This window comes from Caretta caretta, chromosome 1 (assembly GCF_965140235.1).
Source record: "Caretta caretta isolate rCarCar2 chromosome 1, rCarCar1.hap1, whole genome shotgun sequence".
In the NCBI taxonomy this organism is placed as follows: Eukaryota; Metazoa; Chordata; order Testudines; family Cheloniidae; genus Caretta; species Caretta caretta.
The window spans coordinates 257,969,397-257,982,041 of NC_134206.1; the positions used below are offsets into that span (position 1 = coordinate 257,969,397).

At 44.9% G+C, this 12,645-nt stretch overlaps 1 long non-coding RNA gene across 1 annotated transcript; it reads left to right on the forward strand.

Moving 5' to 3' along the window:
• The first annotated feature begins 1,429 nt into the window (after window positions 1–1,429).
• On the forward strand, window positions 1,430–12,284 carry LOC125628096 (uncharacterized). Its single transcript, XR_007354138.2, has 3 exons — window positions 1,430–1,965; window positions 7,617–7,740; window positions 10,354–12,284. It is a non-coding gene; the product is annotated as an uncharacterized LOC125628096 (long non-coding RNA).
• Window positions 12,285–12,645: the final 361 nt, after the last annotated feature.

Genomic DNA, 12,645 nt, shown 5'->3' on the forward strand with positions numbered 1-12,645 from the left:
TGGTACATTCAGAATAGCTAAGTTATTGTGACATCAAAATCATAGGTGAAAGCCAGGTTGCAAAGAAAGGGAGAATAACCTTTCCACCAACACGTGATGGGAGCTCGTTTCTGAACATTCACACACAAATCGAACCAGAGTCAGCACATCCTACTAAAATATTTAATTTCAAACACAGCATGTCCCGCTTTCCCTGCTTAGGCAGCTTCCCACACACAGGAACTAGTAATAGGCCCAAGCCAAAATCTTAGACCCAACCGTCCACAAACTCCGGAAGGCCAGCTCCAAGTCTGCAGTTTGGGGAGGCCTCCAGCTCTTTAATGAGCTGAATTAAAACCCTGGATCCAAACTCCCAGAACGTCGTGCCTCAGGCCCGTAACAGCACTGGGCTCTTGTGTCGCTCTCATACATTCCACAGTCCGACCGTCCAAGTCCCCCACCTCCAAATAACCATGTCTCCTGTCATCTCCCTTTAGTCTCATTAGGCTGCCCAGAATAGACTCCGGTCTCTCGTAAGGCTTCACATTAGAAGTTTTCACATCATGTGTCTAACATTTCCCCAGTTGTGTGTATCTGACCCTAACAACTATCGTACTGAACTGAACTGGCAGACATTGAAGCTCTTCCTGCATATTCAAATGTTATGTTCCTGCTGGTATCTCTGTTGTAGTCCAGATTTCTAGCCACTGGCATGATCTGAAGCCATCTGGTGGCTATGCTTGAAAAAATGCTTTAAGTGCAGATTCATTTCATGCTAAAACCGACCAAGATAATCTCTGCAACACAGACAGTTCTGTGCAGTGACAAAGCCAGGGATGTTAAAGATGGGTCCTGGTAACAGCACAAGGGATTCACATGCTGGTGCAAATGCGAGGCTCAAAAAACCCAGCAACGACAGCAGGTTCCACTGTGCCAGGACCCTTTGTAGCTGAATCTTCCTCCAATTCAGCACATGTCCACACTGCACTGTCCCTCGGGGAGCAAGGCAGATCTTCCACAGCTCTGTAAGCAGAGCTGAGGATTAGCAAATGGCAGCCCCCACACGTGAGAGCTGTACTTTGCAAGCCACGGGACACTGTATCCAACCCTAGTGCAGGGCGTCACTGTGGATCACTGACTTGTAGGGATCTGGTATCACACTGGGTGAACCACACCCCTGGAGGTGAATGGTTTGGATGCTCCAAGCACTGAGTTCTTTCAGCTCTAGCCCTCGGGGTGAGCGCCCATTCACTGTGATAACATGGAGGATAACTAGGGCTGAAGAGGTAAGGTGCAAAGACACTCAGCACAGTTGCTTTAGTCACAGGCAAAAGAGATGATAAATGATCAGCTCAGCAGCTCCTAACTCAGAGTCCCCAAGGCCGAGAACAACCCAATACGAGGTGATGAAGGAAAGAGTCTTGGTGTAACCTCTCTACCTGATGTACCCCTGGCAGCAGCTCGTGCTTGTCCCTTGCCAGCGACAGGCTGTGATTTGATCCCGCCTTCCAGCCTCAGCTCTCCAGCTGCCTGGACTTCTTTCAACAGTCAGTTCCTCCCACAGGGCCCTCAGCTCTCTTCTGAGCCAGGTCCCCCAGTGACCTCCTCCTTCCCACTCCTGTGCTGGACTCTAGAAGGATTAGAGAGCCGTCTGCTGGCTGAATGTTGAACTGGGTGGTAAGAGGTGCCCAGGAGTTTCATGCTCAACCCTACATGAACTTTTTCTCCACAGACAGGCTATCTGCATATGATGAAAGGCAATTCAATGCAGAGTTGTTAACCAGAGCCCCAAGACCTTAATTTAACCTTGCAAAACACGCACTAAATCCCCATCGGATCTGCTTTCGGTTTCTATCTCACCGGTTTCCTGGTTCCACTTTCTTTTGAAAGCTTTGCTCTTTGTCCTCCCACAGCACAGCCAGGGCATCAGTGGAGAGGGAAAGCCATGCAAATCATGACACAGACAAAGAAGTGGCAGCCCGAGAGGTAAGCGCGATAGGATTTCATTTGAATTATTGATTTAGATCTTCTGTATTTATCAAGCAAGGTGCTATTGTTTTGTCTCCTGCTGGCAAACATAACACACTGTAGTTGGAATTCTTAGTAAAACGTGAACTGTTTACTAAAGAAAACATACAGCAGACTGTTTCTGATGGTCACAGCAACCAGATTCACTTTGCTTTCCTTCTCTTAAATGGTTGTCCTAATGCAGTGCTGTTGTTAATATTAACTTTACCTTCCTTACTGCGATGTGCTCTTGAACCCAACCCACATAGTTACCAGAGCGAGGACACACTTACAAGGCTCTGAACACGAGCTGTTAAATTAAATTACTGAGTCCAAGCCAACTAGCCGCCCAGAGCACTTTAAATGACCAGTTTTTAAATTAAGGGAGCAAAGAAATTACAGATGAAAAAGATCTACCAAGGTAATTGAGTCCACTCCTCTCTCGTGGCCTGCTAGCACAAGATTGTTCCTCATAATATATTTTCTAGTGCTTCATCTAGCATTTACAGATAAGAGTCCACGTCAGAAATGTGATCGGTTTTATTTCTACTGCAAAGAAGATTCTGCAGAGCACTGAAGATTTATTAGTGTTCTTCCTTCTACACACTGAGAAAAGCCTTATTCATAGACTTTAAAGCCAGAAGGGACCATCTTGATCATCTAGTCTGACCTCTGCATATTACAGGCCACAGAACCTCACCCATCTACTCCTGAAATATGCCCACAGCCTCTCGCTGAATTCCTGAAGTCCTCAAATCATGATTTAAAGATGGCAAGTTACAGAGAATCCACCATTTACTCAAGTTCAAACCAGCAGCTGAATCCTCACTCTAGAAGAGGGCACCCCAGTCCCCAAAGTTTCTGCCAATCTGACCTGGGGAAAATTCCTTTCTGACCTCAGATACGGCAATCAGTTAGACCCCAAGCATGTGGCTGAGACCCACCAGTCAGACACCTGGGCAAGAATTCTCTAGTAATCCAGAGCCATTCCCATCTAGTGTCCCATCCCTGGCCATTGAAGATATGGGCTACTAGCAGTCACAGATAGTCCACATGCCCTTGTAGGCAGTCCCATCATACCATTCCCTGCATAAGCTTATCAAGCTCAGTCTTAAAACCAGTTGGGTTTTTTCCCCCACTGCTCCCCTTGGAAGGCTGTTCCAGAACTTCACTCCTCTGATGGTCAGAAACTTTTGTCTCATTTCAAGCATAACCTTGTTGATAGCCAGTTTATATCCATTTGTTCTTGTTCCGACATTGGCCCTTAACTTAAATAACTCCTCCCCTTCCCTGGTATTTATCCCTCTGATGTATTTTTAGAGAGCAAACATATCTCCACTCAGTTTTCTTTTGATTAGATTAAACAAGCCAAGCTCCTTAAGTCTCCTCTAATAAGGTAAGTTCTGCATTCTTCTGATCCTAGTAGCCCTTCTCTGCACCTGTTCCAGTTTGAATTAATCTCTTTTTAAAACAAGGGAGACCATTGCACGCCAGCCGATCTACATGTGTCATTTAGTGCAGTGCTGTTTCAGTCAAATGGCATTTCAAACTGACATTTGCCAGATTAAGGCAAAATAACTAACTAACTGAAAGACAAGGTAATATCTTTTATTGGATCAACTTCTCTTGGTGAAAAAGACAAGCTTTTGAGCTACAGACAGTTCTTCCTCAGGTATTGGAAAGGTATTCAGGGTATGTTTACACTCAGAGACCTGCCCTTTGGGGGGCAGGGCAGAGTGAGGGCAGCAGCTTCAGCAGATGTTACTGAGCATGTTCAGTCTGTGAGCATGCTCAGTACAAGCAAAGCAGCAAATCGGGCGGTGGGGGTGGCACATAGATTCATAGATTCATAGATATTTAGGCCAGAAGGGACCATTATGATCATCTAGTCTGACCTCCTGCACAATGCAGGCCACAGAATTTCACCCACCACTCCTAAAAAAGACCTCACACCTATATCTGTGCTATTGAAGTCCTCAAATTGTAGTTTGAAGACCTCAAGGAGCAGAGAATCCTCCAGCAAGTGACCCGTGCCCCATGCTACAGAGGAAGGCGAAAAACCTCCAGGGCCTACCAATCTGCCCTGGAGGAAAATTCCTTCCCGACCCCAAATATGGCGATCAGCTAAACCCTGAGCATATGGGCAAGATTCATCAGCCAGATACTACAGAAAATTCTTTCCCGGGTAACTTGGATCTTACCCCATCTAAAAACCCATCACAGGCCATTGGGCCTATTTACCATGAATATTTAATTACCAAAACCATGTTATCCCATCATACCATCTCCTCCATAAACTTATCGAGTTTAATCTTAAAGCAAGATAGATCTTTTGCCCCCACTACTTCCCTCGGAAGGCTATTCCAAAACTTCACTCCTCTGATGGTTAGAAACCTTCGTCTAATTTCTAATCTAAATTTCCTAGTGGCCAGTTTATATCCATTTGTTCTTGTGTCCACATTGGTACTGAGTTTAAATAATTCCTCTCCCTCTCTGGTATTTATCCCTCTGATATATTTATAGAGAGCAATCATATCTCCCCTCAACCTTCTTTTAGTTAGGCTAAACAAGCCAAGCTCCCTGAGTCTCCTTTCATAAGACAAGTTTTCCATTCCTCGGATCATCCCAGTAGCCCTTTTCTGTACCTGTTCCAGTTTGAATTCATCCTTCTTAAACATGGGAGACCAGAACTGCACACAGTATTCCAGGTGAGGTCTCACCAGTGCCTTATATAACGGTACTAAAACCTCCTTATCCCTACTGGAAATACCTCTCCTGATGCATCCCAAGATGACATTAGCTTTTTTCACAGCCATATCACATTGGCAGCTCATAGTCATCCTATGATCAACCAATACTCCAAGGTCCTTTTCCTCCTCCGTTACTTCTAGTTGATGCGTCCCTAGCTTATAACTAAAATTCTTGTTATTAATCCCTAAATGCATGACCTTACACTTCTCACTATTAAATTTCATCCTATTCCTATTACTCCAGTTTACAAGGTCATCCAGATCCTCCTGTAGGGTATCCCTGTCCTTCTCTAAATTAGCAATACCTCCCAGCTTTGTATCATCTGCAAACTTTATTAGCACATTCCCACTTTTTGTGCCCAGGTCAGTAATAAAAAGATTAAATAAGATTGGTCCCAAAACTGATCCTTGAGGAACTCCACTGGTAACCTCCCTCCAACTTGACAGTTCACCTTTCAGTAGGACCCGTTGTAGTCTCCCCTTTAACCAATTCCCTATCCACCTTTCAATTTTCCTATTGATGCCCATCTTATCCAATTTAACTAATAATTCCCCATGTGGCACAGTATCAAACGCCTTACTAAAATCTAAGTAAATTAGATCCACTGCGTTTCCTTTATCTAAAAAATCTGTTACTCTCTCAAAGAAGGAGATCAGGTTGGTTTGGCACGATCTACCTTTTGTAAAACCATGTTGTATTTTGTCCCATTTACCATTGACTTCAATGTCCTTAACTACCTTCTCCTTCAAAATTTTTTCCAAGACCTTGCATACTACAGATGTCAAACTAACAGGCCTATAATTACTTGGATCACTTTTTTTCCCTTTCTTAAAAATAGGAACTATGTTAGCAATTCTCCAATCATACGGTACAACCCCTGAGTTTACAGATTCATTAAAAATTCTTGCTAATGGGCTTGCAATTTCTTGTGCCAATTCTTTTAATATTCTTGGATGAAGAATATCTGGGCCCCCCGATTTAGTCCCATTAAGCTGTTTGAGTTTCGCTTCTACCTCAGATATGGTGATGTCTACCTCCATATCCTCATTCCCATTTATCATGCTACCATTATCCCTAAGATCCTCTTTAGTCTTATTAAAGACTGAGGCAAAGTATTTGTTTAGATATTGGGCCATGCCTAGATTATCCTTGACCTCCACTCCATCCTCAGTTTTTAGCAGTCCCACTTCTTCTTTCTTTGTTTTCTTCCTATTTATATGACTATAGAACCTTTTACTATTGGTTTTAATTCCCTTTGCAAGGTCCAACTCTACTTGACTTTTAGCCTGTCTCACTTTATCCCTACATATTCTGACCTCAATAAGGTAGCTTTCCTTACTGATCCCTCCCTTCTTCCACTCCCTATATGCTTTCTGCTTTTTCTTAATTACCTCTCTAAGATGCTTGCTCATCCAGCTTGGTCTACAACTCCTGCCTATGAATTTTTTCCCCTTTCTTGGGATGCAGGCTTCCGATAGCTTCTGCAGCTTTAATTTAAAATAATCCCAGGCCTCCTCTACCTTTAAACCCATAAATTCTTCAGTCCAATCCACTTCCGTAACTAATTTCCTTAATTTTTGAAAGTCAGCCCTTTTGAAATCAAAAACCCTAGTTGCAGATTTATTTTTGTTAATCCTTCCATTCAGTTTGAACTGAATTAGCTCATGATCACTTGAACCAAGATTATCCCCTACAACCATTTCCTCTATGAGGTCCTCATTACTCACCAAGACCAAATCTAAAATGGCATCCCCTCTAGTCGGTTCAGCAACTACTTGCTGAAGGAATCCATCAGCTATCGCATCTAGGAAAATCTGAGCCCTATTATTATTACTAGCACTCGTCCTCCAGTCTATATCTGGGAAGTTAAAGTCTCCCATGATCACACAGTTTCCATTAGTATTTACTTTATTAAAAACATTAAAAAGGGCTCTATCCATATCCAAATTAGATCCCGGCGGTCTATAGCACACCCCAAGCACTATCCCAGGGGAGGCTCTAATAGTTTTCTTCCCCAATTTAATGACCCCAGAGGCCGCCCCACCAGCTGCGCCGCCATAGTGCTTCAGTGTAGACACTACCTACACTGACGGGAAGGGTTCTCCCATTGGCGTAGTTAATCCACCTTCCCGAGAGGCAGTAGCTAGGTTGACAGAAGTGCTGTCTACACCAGGGCTTCAGTATAGCTACACCTCTCAGGGGTGGGAATGTTGCCCATGGAATCCCTGAGGCTACCAACAAAGGGTCAGCTCATGCCAATTTTGACTCCACCGATAGTTTTATAATATGGGCACCTGTTCCCACTAGGGACTAGATTCTCAGTCATTCCACAAGCCACATCAGTCTCCTCTTGAGTCACCTTTAATAAGATACCCCTGAAGGGTTCAACAGAGAAGATGCAGAGAGTATTTTCCTCCAGGATATCTTCAGGAGCATCCAGTATTTCTGAAGGTACCTGAATATCTGCTGCAGCTCAGGCTGCTTCTCAGTCTCTATTTTTCACTGTTCGGAACTAGTGCATCACACTTAAAACACCCTTTCAGGGCCAGGGGTTCCTGCTTTCCTCTCTCATCATCCTGTTGGCTGTGAGAGTCACCCTAATCAGGGTCACCCAGGTAACCCAGGTAACTCCCAGTTACACTTGACCTGCGACGAGAGAGCCTGGGACCCAAATCTGGGTCTTCTACATGATTATGAGGAGCATTTCCAGGACTTGAGAGTCCAGAGAATGAAGGATCAGGACTTGGAACTGAGTTCTAATCTCCTGTAGCTCAGCACAGTGCATGAACCACTGCGCGTAGCTTCCTGCCCCTTCTTCGTTTGACTCGCATGCAAAACACAAGGGAATACTTGGTTTAATTATTTTAAATTTGATTTAGAAAATCTTGATGACAACCTTGAAATATCAAAGCATCTAAAGAGGACACTGGTAGACAAGATTGTCACTGACTTGAATGCTGAAGATTTGATGATGGTCAAGCAGGCCTTGATATATCTTGAGAGGTAATGCACGGCAATTTTGGCCAGTTAAGAATTCTCGCGAACAGAAGTTAACCAGTTGATCTGCTTTAATTTCCTTCCCCTTTAGTACGACACAATGTTCCGTGTTATGTGAAAAATGCAGGCTGTGATATTCCAGTTCTAGGCATAGGTGCAGTGTCTGTGAAACGTTTCTGATGTTTGTTGTTTTGTTTTTGTTTTTTTTAACTGAAAATGTATTCGATCTGCCTTGAGCAGGGTTACAGGACACAACATTAAAGCCAGCAGCATGAGTCCTGAGCTGGGGCTCTCCATGTTACTAATGTCTGTGAAGCTGAATTGACAATGGACAGAGTGGGAATTTTTTTCGAAAATTTCTCGACCATAAACAGGGCTTCTGAGAATTAGTGACGAGGGTTAGCATTTTTAAGGCTATCCTTTGCACTCAAAGTCCATCAAAGTCCAGGTTCCTTAGCTGGGGAGTGACACAGTCTCCAGGTGCCAGTTATGATAGAAAGAAGTCCCCTTCTCAAGCTTTAGGGCATAGGACAACCTCTAACTATTGTGATTTAGGGGGAAACTTTCCCTGGGGGCAGGTTATACCAGAGCTGCCTGCTGCAGGAGTTTTTTTACCCTTTCCTCTGAAGCATCTGGTGCTGGCTACTGTTAGGGACAGGATACTGAACTACTGTAGATGGACATCTAGGGTATGATCCAACCTGGCAATTCCTATATCTCGCAGCTGTTACACATTCAGCCTGAATTCAGCTTTCATTTTAACAGTTAAGATTCTGGCCCTTTCTCTGTTCACTGTTTAAAACAAACAGATCATTGAGGTGGGATGTAGGGCAATGATGGGAAATCTTAAGAAAACGTCGAGTGCAGACTCAACCTAAGAGAGATTTAACCAGTAAAGCAGAGCAACTTACTTCCTCCTTTGGTGCATGTGACACACTGATTTACACCGTTCAGGGTGGTATCTGAGAGCAGTGCTGCATGGCTGGCTCGTATCCTGTTTGTTAGGCGTGAAGTGAATCCCAAGCTGGGGAAGTGGCTGGAGTATCCTGTGGGTCAACAGCTTTGCAGGTTTTCCAAGTCAAGGGAGAGTGCTGCTCACTTCTGCCTCCAGTGACTTTTCAAAGTGCTTCAGAATACATCCCAACAGTGCTTCCCCCTCCCCAATATCAAACTATACTTTCCATCTCAGTAAATGTAGGCACTGCGTCTTTTGCTCCTCAGCCAATAATGACACAAAAAAACCACATGGGCACAGTTGGGCCCTAAGTAACCATGTTTACTAACATATACAAACATGGCAGGCAGCCTAGTCACGTACACGCTGCTGCTCCGGCTGGTGTCCGGGGGCTTCTAAAACACAGAACGCAGGGAGTGCCACGAGAGGGCTCGCGGACTGTTAAAAGGGATACGACCCTAGTCCGATATATTGCAGTGGCTAAAATAAGGTCACTCACTTTTTAAAATTCTCTCTCCTTTGCCAATGCCTCAAGGAGCCGAGCTATTTTGGGACCACTAGCTGACAAGGGGCTGGGTGCTTTTGCTCAGCTGGGCTCCTGCTGAGAAGCAAATGGAGTGTCCCCTCCTCCCTTCCCCCATCCTGCAGACAGCAACTGAGGGGCAACATGTCCTGATTCTAGAAGTTGACACCTTACTTCCCCCTCCAAACAAGGAGCCTGCGTGGGCTGGGTGTCCAGGCACAGATTGTCCTGTGCACAGAGTCTGGTTGTCCGGGCATCTTCTGGGCTATCAACAACTCCTCTGCACTAACACCCCAGTGGCTGTCTAGGTCTCAAGCACACGGGTAGCAGGTAGCTTCAAGTTCTTGTTCATCCTACCGCTCGCTGCTGATTCTGTGCCACTGTCTGCCTGGGGGAGCTCTTGTCTCAACCCTCCCAAATGACAAGAGAGCTACAATTACTGCTATTGGGGTAGTATCTAGATGGCTCGGGCAGGGTTTGGGTTTCCCAGTGCGCTAGATGTAGCACATATATATAAATAACAAGGTAACCCCTGTCCCAAAGAGCTTACAACTTCAGCGTAGAGGGAAAACAAGTGGATACAGCAAAGAGAGAGGGGGAAGGGGAAGGTAACACTGCAACGAGCATGTTCAGCAGCAGTCACTGCACACCCACCACTTAACCATCATTGACTGTTCTGTAGGCACTCCGTCTGAGGTCGGTTTTAGAGGGGACTCACTGGGAGGCATAGGTGCTGGAACTAGGGGTGCTGCCGCACCCTTACGCTTGAAGTGGTTTCCACCATATCCAGGGTTTACAGTTTGGTTCAATGGCTCTCAGCAGCCCCACTCTACAAATCATTCCAGCGCCCCTGCCAGGAGGAGAAGCTTCAGAGAATCCCACCCTCCCCCAAGAGCGACGTCTCTGCAGTGTATTACCTCCTGTCATTCCAACATCTTCATACAAGGTGAGGGGTGTGGCATAAGAACCTGAATAGAACAGAGTTTCACTGGGGCACTTACTGTCCATGAGTAGCCAGTATTCAACTCTTCTGCATTTGTGTATTTGGTTATTCCAGTCAAGCCTTTACCTTTTAGCAGCTCTCATGTGTTGACTGACCCCGTGGCACCAACTATAAACACATGACTTTGTCATCCAACAGGAATAAAGAAAGTATCGGTGACTTCCTGAAGCAGTTTCCCGAGCAAAGAAAGAAGGTGGAAAGCTTCATACGATGCCTTGAGGAAATGGTAGACACCATGGATGAAGTCCATAAAAAATGTGCCACGATACGTACTGCAGCAAACACCATGGGTTTTATTTCAAGCATTTTTAATCTAGTAAAACATGGGGGCCGTCTCGGTCTTGGTTGGGAGATATTAGGTGATGTTGCAAATATTTCCAGACTTGTATACAAAAATCATAACAACTTCAAGATAGAGGATAAAGTTAAGAAGTTGCTACAGCAATATGAAAACAGCCTGAATTATCTGAAAATGTCCAATGAAGAGGATTGTGAATTAGAAGCTTTTCAGAAGACGGAGGCCTCATGCAACTACTTGAATGATTTCTTGTCTGCTGCTGGTTCAGCTCAGGGATTATATAGAAACATTACAAAGTTAAACAAATCAACTCAACAAAAAGCTAACCCTAGTTCAAGGTCAGAAGAAAGCAGTATCCCTAGCAGAACTAGACAGTCTAAGGCAATGGGAAGCGGTTCAGCTGAAACACCACCTGCTGCATCCAAAGGAAACTGGCTGGATGCTGTAATAGCAACACCAGCCATCATAAACAAAGCCTGTGTGATTAAGACAGACGTCACACATTTAGCTGAGGGAGGTAAGGGAGGGACTGGAGCTGAAATAAGAAAAATAGCTGAGAAGCTGAAAATGAAACTTGAGGCGATCAGTTTGCTGTATACAGCATATTTGGAATTGACAGATATGGCAAATTAGCAAACTTTTATGTATAAATATACCATTCACGGCATACACATGGAGAAGTTAGATAAAAACCAAATACTCTTGCTAGAAGGTTGCAACATAACACGACTTTCCTTAGGGAATGTTTACACTGAAAAGTTACATGAGCATAGCTACATCCCTCAGGGGTTGGAAAAATCCACACCCCCAAGAGACAGAGTTAAGCCAACATCACCCCCAGTGGAGCTGATGGCTAGGTCAATGGAGAATACTTCCATCGACCCAGCCACTGCCTCTTGGGGAGGTGGATTAACTGCAGCAACGGGAGAACCCCTCCTATGACTCTCGTGAGTGTCTACAGTGAATCTGTGCAACTGTGCTGCGGTAGCAGTTTAAGTGTAGGCTTATCCTTAGAATCATGGCATTTAAGGCCAGAAGGCACCCTAGATCATCTAGTCTGACCTCCTGTATAGCTAGGGCCCTTCGTTTTCAGTGTTTATTCTCCCAGGAATTTAACAGTGTTTATTACCATAACAACAAAAACTGGTGAAAATCAGTGCAAAAGACTATTCATCATTTTACTGGGTAAATATCGGGGTTTATTTTGGTGGATGGAAAGACGGTGGGGGGGAAGTATTTAGTAGATTAAAGCTTTGAATTCCATTAGTCAATGTGCGTTTGCTGCAGAACTAAAACAGAACTCAAAACATAATGCTACCTCTGAGTTTAAGAAAACGATATATCTCTAATCCCCAAATAAAACTTTTCATTTGAAGAAACAATGGACTGCTGTAGACTTAGAACTATTAGCCTACAAATATTTACATTTAATAATTGGGCCATGCCATTTGCAGTGCATACGCTCAACTTCATCCTTTTCTCCCGTTTTTGTTTTTTTTAAAACTTTCGAATACTTCCTTGTGTTCTGAAACATAGTCTGTTACAGATTTTTGTTTTCTTCCCATTTTAGTGTATCAAATCTTTAAACTGTTATCTGCCAACGGCTTGAAACATGTACATGGTCGACGTGAAATTCAGCGGCACGTTCAGACGCGCATGCGCTTCAGAGCTTGTGTGCATGCCTGTTTGTTGTGTGTATCTTCTAGACCAGGGATCTCCAAACTACGGCCAGTGGCTTCGATTTGCCCAGCCCCCCAACCAACATCGCATCGGGCGGCCGGACCCCGGCTGGCAGGAGCCCGTGGCGGGAATCCCAGAGCAGCAATGGGCTGAGCAGCTCAGCCCGCCACTGCTCTGAGGTTCCCGCCGCGGGCTCCTGTCAGCCGGGGTCTCAGCCCACTGCCAGCCTGGGTTCCTTCACCCAGGCCAGCAGCGGGTGCTGGGTGCAAGCAGTGGCGGGACCCCGGCTGGCAAGGGGCCAGCAGCAGAAACCCCAGAGCCGCGGCAGAACTTCATTACGTCACTGCATTCCTGCCAGGGTCGCAGAGCCGATGAGCACGCAGTAGGTAGGTTAGTAGCGGCAGAAGGAACTGGATGCGTGATGAGTTGTTGTTTCCCTCAGTTTTTGTCTT